The sequence below is a fragment of the Geotrypetes seraphini genome, chromosome 9 (genome assembly GCF_902459505.1).
Source record: "Geotrypetes seraphini chromosome 9, aGeoSer1.1, whole genome shotgun sequence".
NCBI lineage: Eukaryota > Metazoa > Chordata > Amphibia > Gymnophiona > Dermophiidae > Geotrypetes > Geotrypetes seraphini.
In genome coordinates, this window is record NC_047092.1 from 108,696,837 (window position 1) to 108,711,221 (window position 14,385).

The window sequence follows — 14,385 nt, forward strand, 5'->3', positions numbered from 1 at the left end:
TATGACGGGAAACCCATGTGGCTGCCCGACAAATCTCAGGTGAGATCACATGAGAGTCAGCCCATGAGGAAGCCCTGTCTCCGGGAGAGTGAGCCCTCACGCCAAGGGGAGGCTGCTTCCCTGCCACCACATGGGCCACGGAAATGCCCGCATGCAACCAACGCGAAAAGGTAGCCTTGGAAGCAGGCTGACTCCGGCGTGTGGGGCCCGCCAGGACAAACAGATGGAAGTCGGTAGTAGCCTCAAGGCATCTCAAAAGGTGACGCCGCACCTCCAGAGACCGCAAAACACAGGTCTTAGACTTGGAACCTGACAGAACAAAAGTGGGTAGCCAAAATACCTGGGAGACGTGGACTGCTGACCCCACGTGCAGAAGAAAAGAAGATACGGTCCTCAAAACAACCGCAGACTCCGTAAAGCAGAGAAAAGGATCCCTGCATGACATAGCCTGACGCTCCGACAGAAGCGACTGTAATGAGGAAATCAGTTTTAGCGGCAACATCTCTCAGAGAAATCCCATCCAAGGGTTCATAGATCAGACGAGCCAGTGAGTGGAGAACCAGACTTAGATCCCTTGGAGAGCCCGACAGTCACAAGGGAGGCCTCCCCACCCCCCATAAGAGGAACCCGAACACGACAGTCCCGCAATGGGTACCTGGAAGAAGAAACTGACAGACCATTCCTGAGGCCAGCCCACAGGAAGGCCAGAACAGGCGCCACCGATGAAGCCAAAGGATCCATGTGAACTGCTGCAAACCAGGCCGAAAAGCACCTCTAGGCCTTTGCGGAGGCTGACCCCATTGAATTCCTGGAGCCATGAAGAAACATGGCAATGACAGCAGAAGAGAAGCCCCTAGCCCTCAAGGCCACGCATACAGCCCAGGTCACAAGACCAAGCTGTGCGGAACTGGAAGGGCTATCGGGCCCTGCGTGAGCAATCTCCAATGGCAAGAAAGACACAGACCCCTCAACCACACCAGGTCTGCATACCAAGGACAGCCGGGCAAGTTTGGAGCCACTGGGAACACCGGACCTGCGTGAGATGCTATCCTGCCCAGAAACACGCCCTATAATAGGCCACGGGGAAAAGTCATGCTGAAGCCATCTGCACAGCCTCGAAAAAAGCCAACAGGATGCTGGGAATCATAAAGAAGGGCATAGTAACCAGAACACGGGAAGTCATCATGCCATTGTATCGAGCGATGGTGCGTCCACATCTAGAATACTGCGTTCAGTATTGGTCGCCGCACCTCAAGAAGGACATGGCGGTACTTGAGAGAGTCCAAAGGAGAGCAACGAAAATGGTAAGAGGGCTGGAACACTGCTCATACGCCAAGAGGCTGGATAGGCTGGGGCTCTTCTCTCTGGAGAAAAGGAGGCTCAGGGGAGATATGATAGAGACCTTCAAGATCATGAGGGGCATAGAGAGGGTGGATAGGGACAGATTCTTCAGACTGAAGGGGACAACAAATACGAGGGGGCATTCTGAGAAACTGAAGGGAGACAGGTTCAAAACAAATGCAAGGAAGTTTTTTTTCACTCAAAGGGTCGTGGACACTTGGAATGCGCTACCGGAGGAAGTGATCAGGCAGAGTACGGTACAAGGATTCAAACAGGGATTGGATGGATTACTGAGGGATAAAGGGATCGTGGGATACTGAGGGAGGAGCTGGGATGTAACACAAGTATAGGAAGTTAACCAGGTAATGAGTATAAACCAACCAGGTCGTGCATGTGCAAGACCGGAGGGCTAGGACTTCGATAGGAAGGTAGGACTTAAATGGGAAACCAAGGTGGCAAGGGAGCCCCTTCTGATGATTCAGACAGGTCTTGACCTGTTTGGGCCGCCGCGAGAGCGGACTGCTGGGCAGGATGGACCTGTGGTCTGACCCGGCAGAGGCACTGCTTATGTTCTTATGTTCTTAGAAGTTCCCCATCAGTCCATGACTGAACCAGAGCACAGAACCCTGCTCTGCCGACCTCCTGTTAGCTGCTGAAGAACCAGTCCGCCTTCTGGTTCCCCAAGGATGTTATCAGATCGAAGGCGGGCTGACCCCTCCGAAGAAACATGGCTTAGAACGCGAGCCCAGACCGGGACCATTCTCCCGGGTCCAATATCTGACAATTGAGGAAGTCTACTGGCACATTGTCCACCGCTGCCACAGGAGTGGAGGACAAGGCCAGCAGACGCTTCTCCGCCTAGACCAGGGGTCTGCAACCTTTAAGACATAAAGAGCCACTTGGACCCGTTTTCGAAAAGAAAAAAAAACTTGGAGCCGCAAAACCATTATAAAACAAATCTAACACTGCCAGTAGCCAATAGGAGCCCCCACAATATGCTAGTAGCCATAGCTCCCCCCTACATTGTGCTAGGAGTCATAGTCCCCCCTATAATGTGCCAGAGTCCAGGCCCCCCATATAATGTGCCAGAGTCCAGGCCCCCCATATAATTAGCCACAATAGTAGGTTTTAGCACAGGGAGTTACGCTGAATGCCTCGCGCTGCTCTCAATGCTCATAGGCTCCCTGTGCTAAAAAACGATATTGCGGTTTAGTAAAAGGGAGCCATAGTGCAAAATATAGACAGCAGATATAAATTTTCAAAACAGACACATTTTGATCACTAAATTGAAAATAAAATCATTTTTCCTACCTTTGCTGTTTGGTGATTTCATGAGTCTCTGGTTGCACTTTCTTCTTCTGACTGTGCATCCAATCTTTCTTCCTTTCTTTCAGCCTCCTGTATGTTTCCTCTCCTCCAGACCTCATTCTCTCCCCCAACTTTTTCTTTCTGTCTCCCTGTTCCCTCTTCTTTCTCCCTGTCTGCCCCCTTTCTTTCTTTCTCCGTGCCCTCCCCAAAGCCACTCGGTTTGCTGCCACCGCCATCGGGGAATAGCCCCCAAGCCACCGCTGTCCCAAGCTTTCCCTGCAGAAGCATTGCGCTGACCAGCATTCCGCTCCCTGACGTCAATTCTGACGTAGGAGAGGAAGTTCCGGGCCAACAAGGCATTTCTCCTCATTCCATCCAGCCTGAGCCCCATCTCTCCTTGATCCAGCATTTCCCTTCTGTGTTTGTCAGAATTACCATTCCACCTATTTTCCAGCATCACCCTTCTTTGTGTCCATCTCACTATATCTTTCTTTCTTTCAGCCTCCTGTATGTTTCCTCTCCTCCAGACCTCATTCTCTCCCCCAACTTTTTCTTTCTGTCTCCCTGTTCCCCCTGGCCCACGGAACTCCCACGGGGATGCCCCCCTGACCCACGGGACTCCCACGGGGATGCCCCCTGGCCCACGGGACTCCCACGGGGATGAAAACAGCCTACCTAAATTCTGGCGATGCAGGCATGCAGCTTACAAGTCCGGCGTCACAGCGGGAAATAGCCATGCTGAGCAGTGAGCTCAGCACGTACACAGATGAAAGCCTTGCTTGCTGATTGGTCTGGCGGCACGGCGGGGCGGGGCCACTGGACCAATCAGCAAGCAAGGCTTTCATCTGTGTACGTGCTGAGCTCACTGCTCAGCATGGCTATTTCCCGCCACGACGCTAGACTTGTAAGTTGCATGCCTGTGTCACACACTACCGGAGCCGCGGCAAAGGTGGAAAAGAGCCGCATGTGGCTCTGGAGCCGCGGGTTGCCGACCCCCGGCCTAGACAATGAGCATCCGAGCCTCTAGGCTCAGCAGAGGACTCCTCATGCCCCTCTGACAAGAAGACATAGGCAACCACTGGCGCAATGTCTGAGAATATGCAGAGAATCCTGTAAAATCGCAGCAGGCCAGATAGACCATATACATATCCAGCCGATTGAACAACCATCTGCTCTCCAATGCAGTCCACCAACAGTGGACCAGCATAGATCGGCAAACTGCTCCCCAACCGGAGAGACTCGCGTCTGTTGCCAGCGGCACCCAGTTCAAGACGTGCAGAGGGAGCCCTCTGTACAGAGAAACCAGGATTAACCACAACACCTCACAGGTGCGAGTCATTGCCAAGCATGGCAACTTCACCCCAGCACATCCCATTGAGGATTCCACCGGGATAGAAGGGACAACTTAAGAGCCCTTGTCCACGGAACACAACTATGGTCGCCACCAATAGACCCAATACCTGCAGATACTGCCAGGCTGTTGCAGCTGGAACCACTAACACATCCTGACTGCACTCTGAAGCTTGATCATCCCGGAGTTCGTCAGAAACTCTTTGTTCCTGCCCACATGGAACCAGATCCCCACGTACTCTAAGTCCTGTGGCAGCTCGAAGCGACATGTTGTGAGATAGATCTCCCAGCCGAGTCTATCCAGCAGTCACCACTTGGCGAACTGCCAAGGGCCTTCCACCAAAGAGGGAGCTTTAATCAGCCAGCTGTCGAGGCACTTATGGACTAGCACCCCCAGCGAGTGCAGATGGACAGCCACCACCACTATGACTGTGGTGAATGATCTGGGCGCCAACACCAACCCGATGGAAATGCCTTCTAAGATCATGCAACATCAGGAACCTCCGAAGATCTGGAAAAAACAAAACAAAAAATTGAGATGTGGAGGTACACTTTTGAGAAGTCCAAGGAAGCCAAAAACTCCCCGGGCGCCACTGCTGCCACCACTGAATGCAGTTTCCAGCCGGAAACGTGGAATTCATAGGATGGCGTTCACTGCCTTCAGGTCCATAATTGGTCAGCAATCTTCAGAGTACTTTCATTGGCATGATGAAGGAAAGGGCGTATCTCCTGGAGCCCCAGTTTCCCTTTGGGACAGGCTCTATAGCTGCCTGATCCAGCAACCTGTGCGCCATGGCTCACACCTGGCTGGCCTTGTCCAGAATTCCCACAGGAGGGGAAAAACTGTAGTCAAAGACCATTCCTGAGCACAACGAGGACTCACTAGGCTGAGATTACCATTTGCCATTCCAGAAGGAAGGCCGAAAGCCGCCCCCTGAATTGGGGGAAGCCCTCCGCCAGAGACCTGGTGGCATATTTTTTTCTAGGAAGGGGCAGAAGGCCGGAAATAGAAAAACTGTGGGCATGCTGCACCTCCAAAGCCAAGACTGGAGGGAGCTCCGAAACGCTGTCCCACCACCGGGGAACCGGTGAACTCTGGCAGGGACGAACATGCAGAGAAACCCCCATAACTCCGATTTGAGGACCCCCAAAATCAGCAAAGTCTGTGACTCACAGACACCACAAACATGTGCTGTAATGCATTTCAATGGCAGCCAGCAATACACAGTACAGGCATAGGGAGATCATTACCTCAGGAGCTGATCAAACTGGATATTTCAGATCTTCTGGCCGCCTCAACTTCCCTGTCACCTCAAATCATGACCACCAGGACCCCTCAGGGAAATCAGGGAAGATACACAATATGGTTACGATTGAGCTGTACCTCCTTGGAACCATAGCAGCCTGCGCTCTACCCCTTTGCGGATGAACCAGCAGGCTGTCCAGAGGGCTTACTGCAGTTTCAGGCTTACAGAGCACCCTCTAGAAGCAGACAAACTTTAGAATGTCTGCGATCTCTCGCCGAAGGATCACTCGCACAGAGTTGATCCATAGCACGAGAGCAAACCCGCGGTACCGAAGAAAATAAAAGACTAGGAATTGAGAAATAAAATCAAGAGCAGAAGACTAGACGTTCTCAGCAAGGCTGCAGAATCAAACAAAACTTCAAGGGGAGTGGCCACACAGGTGACATCGCAGAGGGGGTTGGTGTTATTTTTAAGCTCTGCAGCCAATGCTGGAATGGATGCATTACCCATATTTCAAGCTCCAAAGGGATTGTACAAGAATATGATGATGCTATAACTCATGGGCAGAGGAATGCTTTTTTTTTGGGGGGGGGCTCGAAAGCTCTGCCCCAGACCCCACCCCCATAATAATATTAAATGTAGTACCATTTTTTCCATTAATTTTTCATATATACATACAATATAACCTTATTAACAATACATAATGGTTAACCACAAAATTAAACTACACAAAGCATACTGAAAGCTTCTTAACATTCATTCCTACCAGAACACCTGGACTTAGTCAAATGTGCAGAATACAGATAACCCCTATTCAAATACGGGACCACATACTAAGTGTACTAATATACAAACAAAACCCTAAGATGCAAGACTCTGCATGCAGTACAACCCCAGAGAAATAGAAACAAATGCATTTCTTACTGAACAGTGCAAAATAAACAGCAGATGTAAATTCTCAAAACTGACACAATTCAATCACTAAATTGAAAATAAAATCATATCTCCTACTTTTGTTGTTGGTGATTTTGTTTTTCAAACCATCTTTTCCCAGTCTCTGGCTGCACTTCCTTTTGTCTGTGCTCTTAACTGTATATCCAGGGCCACCTTATCCATTTGCTGTTTTTCTCTCCTTCACCTTCTGCCATACATCCAAAGGTGGAGGAGTGGTGATTTTGGATGTAGACCAATACGTGGCGGAAGCCACGCGACAATTATCAGATCTTACATACTATCAACCGCTGGAAGGTGACCCCAGAGAGTATATTAAAGACATCATCTCACACCTGCTGGTGCAAGCGCTGGAAGCGAGTTTCATCAACAAGAAAGAATTCAAGTTTTTGAATTGCAGGCATCCAGGGTCCCTGTGATCTACTTTGTCCCAAAGATTCAAAAGTCCCTGAAAAATCCCCCCGGGAGGCCCATTGTGTTGGGGATAGAATCATTATTAGAACCCTTGTCAGAAATATTAGACAAATCTTTTTTTTTTAATCTTTATTGATTTTCAAACTTCGATAGTGCAATACAAATGGTAAATCAGAAAAACTGCACAAAACACACTATTCACTATACAATTATTACATTAAACAATCATTTTCTGCCATCCTCATAAGAACTTAAGACCAGCGCCCTAACTGAGACTAGCCCTACCAGCTTATGCCCTTAATTAGCAGGAACTTGTCTAACTTAGCCTTGAATCCCTGGAGGGTGTTTTCCTCTATGATGTGATTACAAATTATAAATAAACTAGTTTTTAGCCCATTACATTAACGGGTGCTAGAATATATGTCTGTCTGTCTCTCTTTCCCTCCCGCTGTTTTTCTTTCTGTCTATCTCTCTCCCTAGCCCTCTTTGTCTGTCTGTCTTTCAGAGTCTCTCCCTGCCCCTGTGTCTTTCTTCTTTTCTTTTCATCTCTCTTTCTATCTATCTGTCTGTCTCTCTCCCTGCCTACTGGTCCTTTTGATGTTGGGAAACAGTAGTCAGATAAGTGTTCCACTAAATCCACACATTTTTCCACCTGCTCAACTCTCCTGCCAATCTCACTCAATTCTTGGCAAATCTCTGTCAAAGCAGCCTGAACATCCATACATACCTCTTTCATTTCAGATTTTAGGGCACAGAATCAGAAAATAAAATCCTTTTTAATGACTTCATCATCACTGAAAACGCGGGGCAAATCATTGTCCTCTTCAGAGTCGGACTGCCTCGATGCCATTTTGTCAGGCCGCTCAACTTCTCAGCGTCCTCCGGTCACTTGCTTTTCAGCAACGCATTTGAATTTCTCAAGACGGAACCTTAGTGAGCTGGGGGAGGAAGGTCACCTCAGCCTCGCACCTCGGATGAAAAAGTTCATTTTTTAGGGACCGTGTAAGCTGATCAGGGACAGTCTTCAGTGGCTCGGAGCCCTCCTCCCGGCAGCCGCCGGCAGTGCCGCGAGAGGGAGCGGGGCCTGGGCGGATGAGAGGAGCTGCTGCAGCGTCTAAAGAAACTTCGGCCGGTAGGGCCGTATTGCGTGAGGTGAAGAGCAGGGAGGCTTGTCTGGCACACATGTGGACTCGTGCCGCCACATCCCGACAGATCAGGGATCAGGGAACACACGGTGCGAGTACGCATGCGCGCTTAGCGTTTTATAATTTAACTATTCAAAATACATTTCCCTCCCCCCATTCCCCCACCCTCCCTGGATGTGTAAGCAAATCTAATGATAAAGAAAGAAACATGACCATTATTATAATGCAATAAAATTAGTCAATGGACTCCATACATCATTAAAGGATTTACTAGTCCCCAAATGTTCCACCGTCATCCTTTCATACTTATATGTGGTACACACATTTACCCACCAAAAAGTGAAATTGATCTTATCATGATTTTTCCAATTCTGTGTAATTAATTGAACATCTATTCCCATCATAATCAGGAAAAGGTGACTTTTATACTTATCTAAAGTAGGCTTAATATGTAGTAATGTACCACAAATTACAGCTTCATAAGATAAGGGAATAGCTGCTTCAAGAATGAGATTAATTTGTCCCCAAATTGACTTCCAGAAACCAAGTATCAATGGCAAAAATATAACAGATGATCCAAAGTCCCTATATTAATATGACAATGCCAGCATCTATTAGACTTAGAACTGTCTAGTTTTTGTAAACTAACTGGGGTCTATAAAATCCTATGTAATAAAAATAACCAAGCTTGTCTCATAGATGCTGACGCTGTACATTTCAACCTCCAAGTCCAAATTCGTGGCCAACGAGATACAGAAATGTGGAGGGGCATAATCGAAAGGGATGTATAAGTCCGTTTACGTCCATCTCGCAAGTTGTACAAAATAAAAAACAGCTTAAGACACATTTTCGAAAAATACGTCCAACTTTTTTTTCATTTCGAAAATCATCTAATTATTGAGCATGGGCATTGGACGCCAGCATACTCATAAAGCTGCAGCTGCCAATTAAGCTGCTAGCTTTCACTCAAGGTGTGAAAAATAACAAAAATATGGAAAATGACGCAAATGCAAGATTCACCAAAAGATAATTTTATTTTTTATTGCTTTTATTTTTCCATCATGGAACTCAAAAGACCAGTTGCGTTAGCAGGAGGTCGCTATAATTGCCAAAATGCTGGCCTTCTGATAACGAACTCTACTCGATACTTCAAAGCTCCCCATTATATACCTTTAGTCCAGTGTGACATCTTTGGTTGTGGGCCAATCAAAAACAGAGGTGGCCTTTAAATTTGAACAAAGAAAAATTCCTTTACATGTTTAAAAGTTTCAGAATTCATATTTGTTTTGTTTACATTCATTTCTGAATATACATTAACATTTTATTACATATCCAATATTCTTTCTGTCCTTTCCAAAAAGGTATATTAAGAGAATCTGAATTTGTTAAGTGCTGATATATTCTCAGCCTTCCTGTCAAGGAGAAGGAGAAGGAGGGGCTGTTTCCCCCCTTTCCCTGAAACCTAACAGCTTCATGTTACACCTGCACAGTGCTGAGCGTGGGCTTCTCCTATGCTTGAGACTGGAACAGTGTCTCTGACTCTAATTATTTCCAGATGTGCTCAGGCTTCCTTAGTATTTTTTTTATAAACCATTTATATCACCACATATCACATTCAGGGGCCCCAAACATTCATAATTTCATTCATACCATGTATTTCATTCATATTTAATGCATGTTATATCTCAGGTTGGGATACATAATCTACTATGCTCCTCCTAACCAGCCTAAGGCACATCTGGTATCAATTAGAACCATGATGCTAGAAGTGGGAAAACTCTGAACAAAAGGACACAGGCTAAACACAAAATGGAGTAAAACTAGGCAGAAGATACAGAAAGACAGAGAACCCAAAATGGAGTCCATGTATATCCTGATTTCCTCTATGATCTAGTTTAATAGCAAAGTACATAAAAAGAATATTATTATGCTTTTCCTTAATATTAATCTGTAGTGTGTTTTTCTGGCCTTGGCTACATCCATATTCAGATTTTTATTCACCAATTTTTCATACGCTTCTATTGGGTGTGGCCTTAACTAACACATCTGCTTGTATCTAACTAGAGTTACCCAGAATCATATGAAAAACCAGCACTTTTGTAGAAACATTCCACAAAAATACTGCACTATCATGTCCTGACGTCCATTTCATTACCGTACCATAGACATCACCCCCTACTTGCCACAAGCCACTATTCCTCATTATACATCCTGTCAATCTGATCGTCCAAGCTGCTAAATCATCCATCTTTATAACACATTTTCGTCCAACTTTTAGTCCAAGTTCAAAACGCCTAGAACAAGCCGTGTTGGATGTGGGAGGGGTTTGCAAAGTGATGGACTGCACATCCAGACATGCCACCTAAATAGTGGGATACCTTACAGGGCACTACTGTGAACCTCACAAAAAGGGTGCCATGTCTTCTCCTCCCTACAGCTCCCTTATAGGTTATAGTGAGCTGCCCAAACCACCTCCAGAATCCCCTAGACCCACTTATCGACCACCCCAATAGCCCTTATGGCTGCAGGAGCCACTTATATGCCAGTAAAAAAGGGTTTTGGGGGTGTATAGGGCAGTGCACATGTTTAAGTATCAATGCAGTGATTACAGGGGCTTATGGGCATGGGTCTTCCTTTCCATGAGTCCCTAACCCACCCCCAAAATGATTTAAGCTGCCTCTGTGCTGGACGACTAGGCTTTCCTATGCCAGGCGGCCAGGTGATGATGGTCTGGAGGCTGAATTTTAAAGATGTGATTAATATTTTTATGGGGTGGGGGGTTGGTGATCACTGGGGTAGTGTGTGGGGGTCTGTATTATGTGTTTTCAGTGCTCATCTGGTGAGTTTAGGTGGTTTTTGTGACAGACCATATTTTAGATGGTCTAAGTCACAACGTCCAAATTCTGTCGATCGTCGGCTGTATAACTTTCGGTTATACATGCTGTATGACTAAGTCTAAGCTGGTCCACGTCCCGCCCAACTCCCGCCCTCCCGAAACATCTCGTTTAGCTTTGGTCGTTCAGTGGCACTATGTCCAAAACCTGATTTTAGTATCGGCACTTGGACGTTTTTGTGAAATGTTCGTCCAAGTGCCGACTTAGGCCGGTTTGTGGACGTATTTCTCTTTCGATTATGAGCCCCATACTGTTTTATCTTGATGCTCCAAATATTTCTAAGACTATTTTTTGGCTTCTTATTAAAAAATTTAGAAATTAATTTGTACCACTGGGTGGCCTGATGTCCTACTAAATCTGTCTGGTAGCAAAGGATCTGCAAGCTGTAATAAGTGTTTAAGTTTTTCCATTCAGGGAACCCACTCTGAATAGCCTGCTTCAACTGCAACACCTATAATGTTGAGACTTTAAAATACCAAATGATTGTTGCAGCCGTGAAAAATCAAGCAGTTTCCCATTAGATATAACATCATCCAATGTCCAAAATGCCTGCATCTAATTCTTCCAGGCAATCCCAGCACCGCCTACTTGAATCTTGGAGTTCAACCATAAGGACTGCAAAGTAGATTTCATTATAGGAACATCTGTTAATTTATCAATAAATTTAATTGTTTTCCATGTATCCAATAAAATTACATTGTCCTTAGAATATCTAGGTAGTCTGATACTTAATACATGAGATAGTCGCCTAGGGGGACATAATTTTCCATTCTAGATATAGCCAATCTGGAAGATGCTCCATGAGCTCAGGGAGGATCCAATACATAACTTGACACATTATATAGGCTTGATGATATCTATAAAAATTGGGAAAATTTACCCACCCTCCACAATTGGTTTTTGTAAAGATACTAGAGCAATTCTCGCATTTTTCCCCAAATCAAACAAATTTTGTCAGAATACTATTTAATTTTTTGTAAAAGGACCCCTGAAAATAATACGGTAACATGCCCATTTGGTAACAAACCACAGGCAAAATCATCATTTTTACTGTCTGAACTCTCCCCCACCAAGACAGATGTAATGTGTTCCAATGCTCACACATTTATGAGATCTTCAGTAATAAGGATTTTTCATTTACTTACATCGTCTCTTCCAACGTCTTCTGAATCCAAATGCCTAAATATTTTATACCTCCTTCCTTCCAAAGGAAAGGGAACAGTGTATGTTTAGTGGAAGAACTTCTGATTTACTCCAATTTATCTTATATCCTGAAAATTTCCCAAATTTATCAATCAAACCAAGTAAATGTGTTATGGTAGTTTCAGGATTCCTCAAATGAAGCAAAATATCATCTGCGTATGCAGAGACTTTATATTCCCGACCTGCATAAGAAATACCCTGAATCTCCTCTGCCTGTTGAATAGCTAATAACAAGGGTTCCAGAACAATATCAAACAGAAAAGGAGATGATGGACATCCTTGTCTAACATCCCTCTCCGAACGAAGATGCTCTGAAAAAGTATTATTAATATATAATCTGGCATACAAGGTTTGAATCATTTGTATAAATCCGGAACCAATACCAGACCAATCCATTGCTTGATACATGAAGTTCCATTCCACACGATCAAAGGCCTTCTCTGCATCTAAGGATACAGAGAAGGCCGGATCTTCCATGGCTTTTGTTAAGTTTAACATGTGAAAAGCCAGCCTAGTATTATTTGAAGAATGTCTGTGAGCAACGAACCCCGTTTGGTGCATACCTATAATGTAAGGGAGAGCCTTGGCTAAGCGCAAAGCCAATAACAGCCAATAATTTACCATCTACATTAATCAAGGAAATAGGCCTGTAATTCGAAACCAACATAGGGTCTTTATTTGGCTTCAGCAAAACAATAGTTAAAGATTCCGCCATAGTACTTGAAATGCAACCTTTAGTTAGTTGAGCCTGATATAATTTTAAAAGATGAGGTAATAGGGTAATTTGGAATGATTTGTAAAACTCTACAGTGAAACCATCACCACCTGGAGCAGATCCAGCTCTAAGGAACTTCAACGCTGTCTGTAATTCTTTCAGTGATATAGGCTGAGCATGGATAATGAGAAACCAGCGCACTCATAAAGCTGCAGCTGCCAATTAAGCTGCTAGCTGTCACTCAAGGTGTGCAAAATAACAAAAACATGGAAATGACACATAAGGCAAAGTTTACTAAAATAAGTATTTATTGCTTTTATTTTTCCATCATGGAACTTAAAAGGCTAGTTGCGTTAGTGGGGAGGTTGTTATAGTTGCCAAAATGCTGGCCTTCTGATAACGATCTCAGCCCGATACATCGAAGCTCCCCAATATATACTTTCAGTCCAGTTTGACATCATTGGCCGTCAGCCAATCAAATAACAGAGGCGGTCCTTCGATTTAGACAAAGACCTTCTTTTTAACATGGAATAAAAGTTTCTGAAATCATAATTTCTTGTTTACATTCATTTCTGAATATACATAAACATTTTATAACATATTCAATATTCTTTTTGTCCTTCTCAAAACTTATTTCAGACAGTTTGTCTATGTATCAGGCAAGCTGCTGCTTTGAACAACTGACAGTTTCATGTTACACCTAAATGGGCTACCAATGCCCCCCTTCCTATGCTGGAAACTGATATAGCAGTTTCTGACTCTAATTATTTCCAGATGTTATTTTCAGGATTTTTCCTTAGTGTTCTTTCTATAAACCATTTCATTTTAAGTACCCCTTCTTTTACAAATCATTCATATCCATCCAGCACTTGCTTGGGGCCCCTTCATTCATCCATCCATGTATTTCATTCATATTTAATGCATGTTATATCACAGATTGGGATATGTAATCTAATATGCTCTTCCTAACCAGCCTAAGGCACATCTAGTATCAATTAGAACCACGAGGCTAAAAGCGGGAAAAACCTGAACAAAGACTAGGGACATAGGCTGAACACAAAATGGAGTAAAGCCAAGCAGAAGACACAGAAAAACAGAGAACCCAAAATGGAGTCATCAATATCTCTATATATGCATTATGCATATATAGAGATTTCTTCTATGATTTGGCTTAACCTGATTTCTTCTATGATCTGGCTTAATAGCAAAGTACATAAAAAGAATATTATGCTGTTCCTTAATATTAATCTATAGTGTGTTTTTCTGGCCTTGGCTACATCCATATTCAGATTTTTATTCAACAATTTTTCGTACGCTTCTATTGGGTGTGGCCTTAACTAACACATATGCTTGTATCTAACTAGAGTTATCCAGAATCATATGAAAAACCAGCACTTTTGTAGAAACATTCCCATAGACATCACCCCCCTAATGGCCATGAGCCACTACTCCTCAAGGCACATCAAGACTTCCTCTTATATGCTCAGGAATTTTAGGTCCCTTAATTAACTTTAAGAATTTTAAACCTTCAATTTCCTTATTTGAATAAAAGCTCAGAATATAAGGCTTTATAAAAATTTAAAAATTGTTTTAAAGTTTTTCCAATTTGAGAGTGTGTTTCTCCCTTTTCATCTTTAATCACAACAATTTTCACTTTTCTTTTTTTGCTTTAAGGTAATTGGCCAATAATCTTCCCGCTTTATTCGAGCTTCCATAATACAGAGCTTGTTGAGAAAACAAACCTTTCCTGGCCAACTGTGAAGAAATCTCATTATATTTATATTTAACTTTTAAGAGGGCCTGTAAAGTAATTTGTT

The 14,385-nt window shown here is 44.3% G+C and overlaps 1 protein-coding gene across 5 annotated transcripts in view; it reads right to left on the reverse strand.

Annotated features, from left to right (window-relative positions):
• SMCO1 (single-pass membrane protein with coiled-coil domains 1) overlaps nt 1–14,385 on the reverse strand; it is a 97,665-nt gene that overhangs the window by 18,681 nt on the left and 64,599 nt on the right. The window lies entirely within an intron of this gene.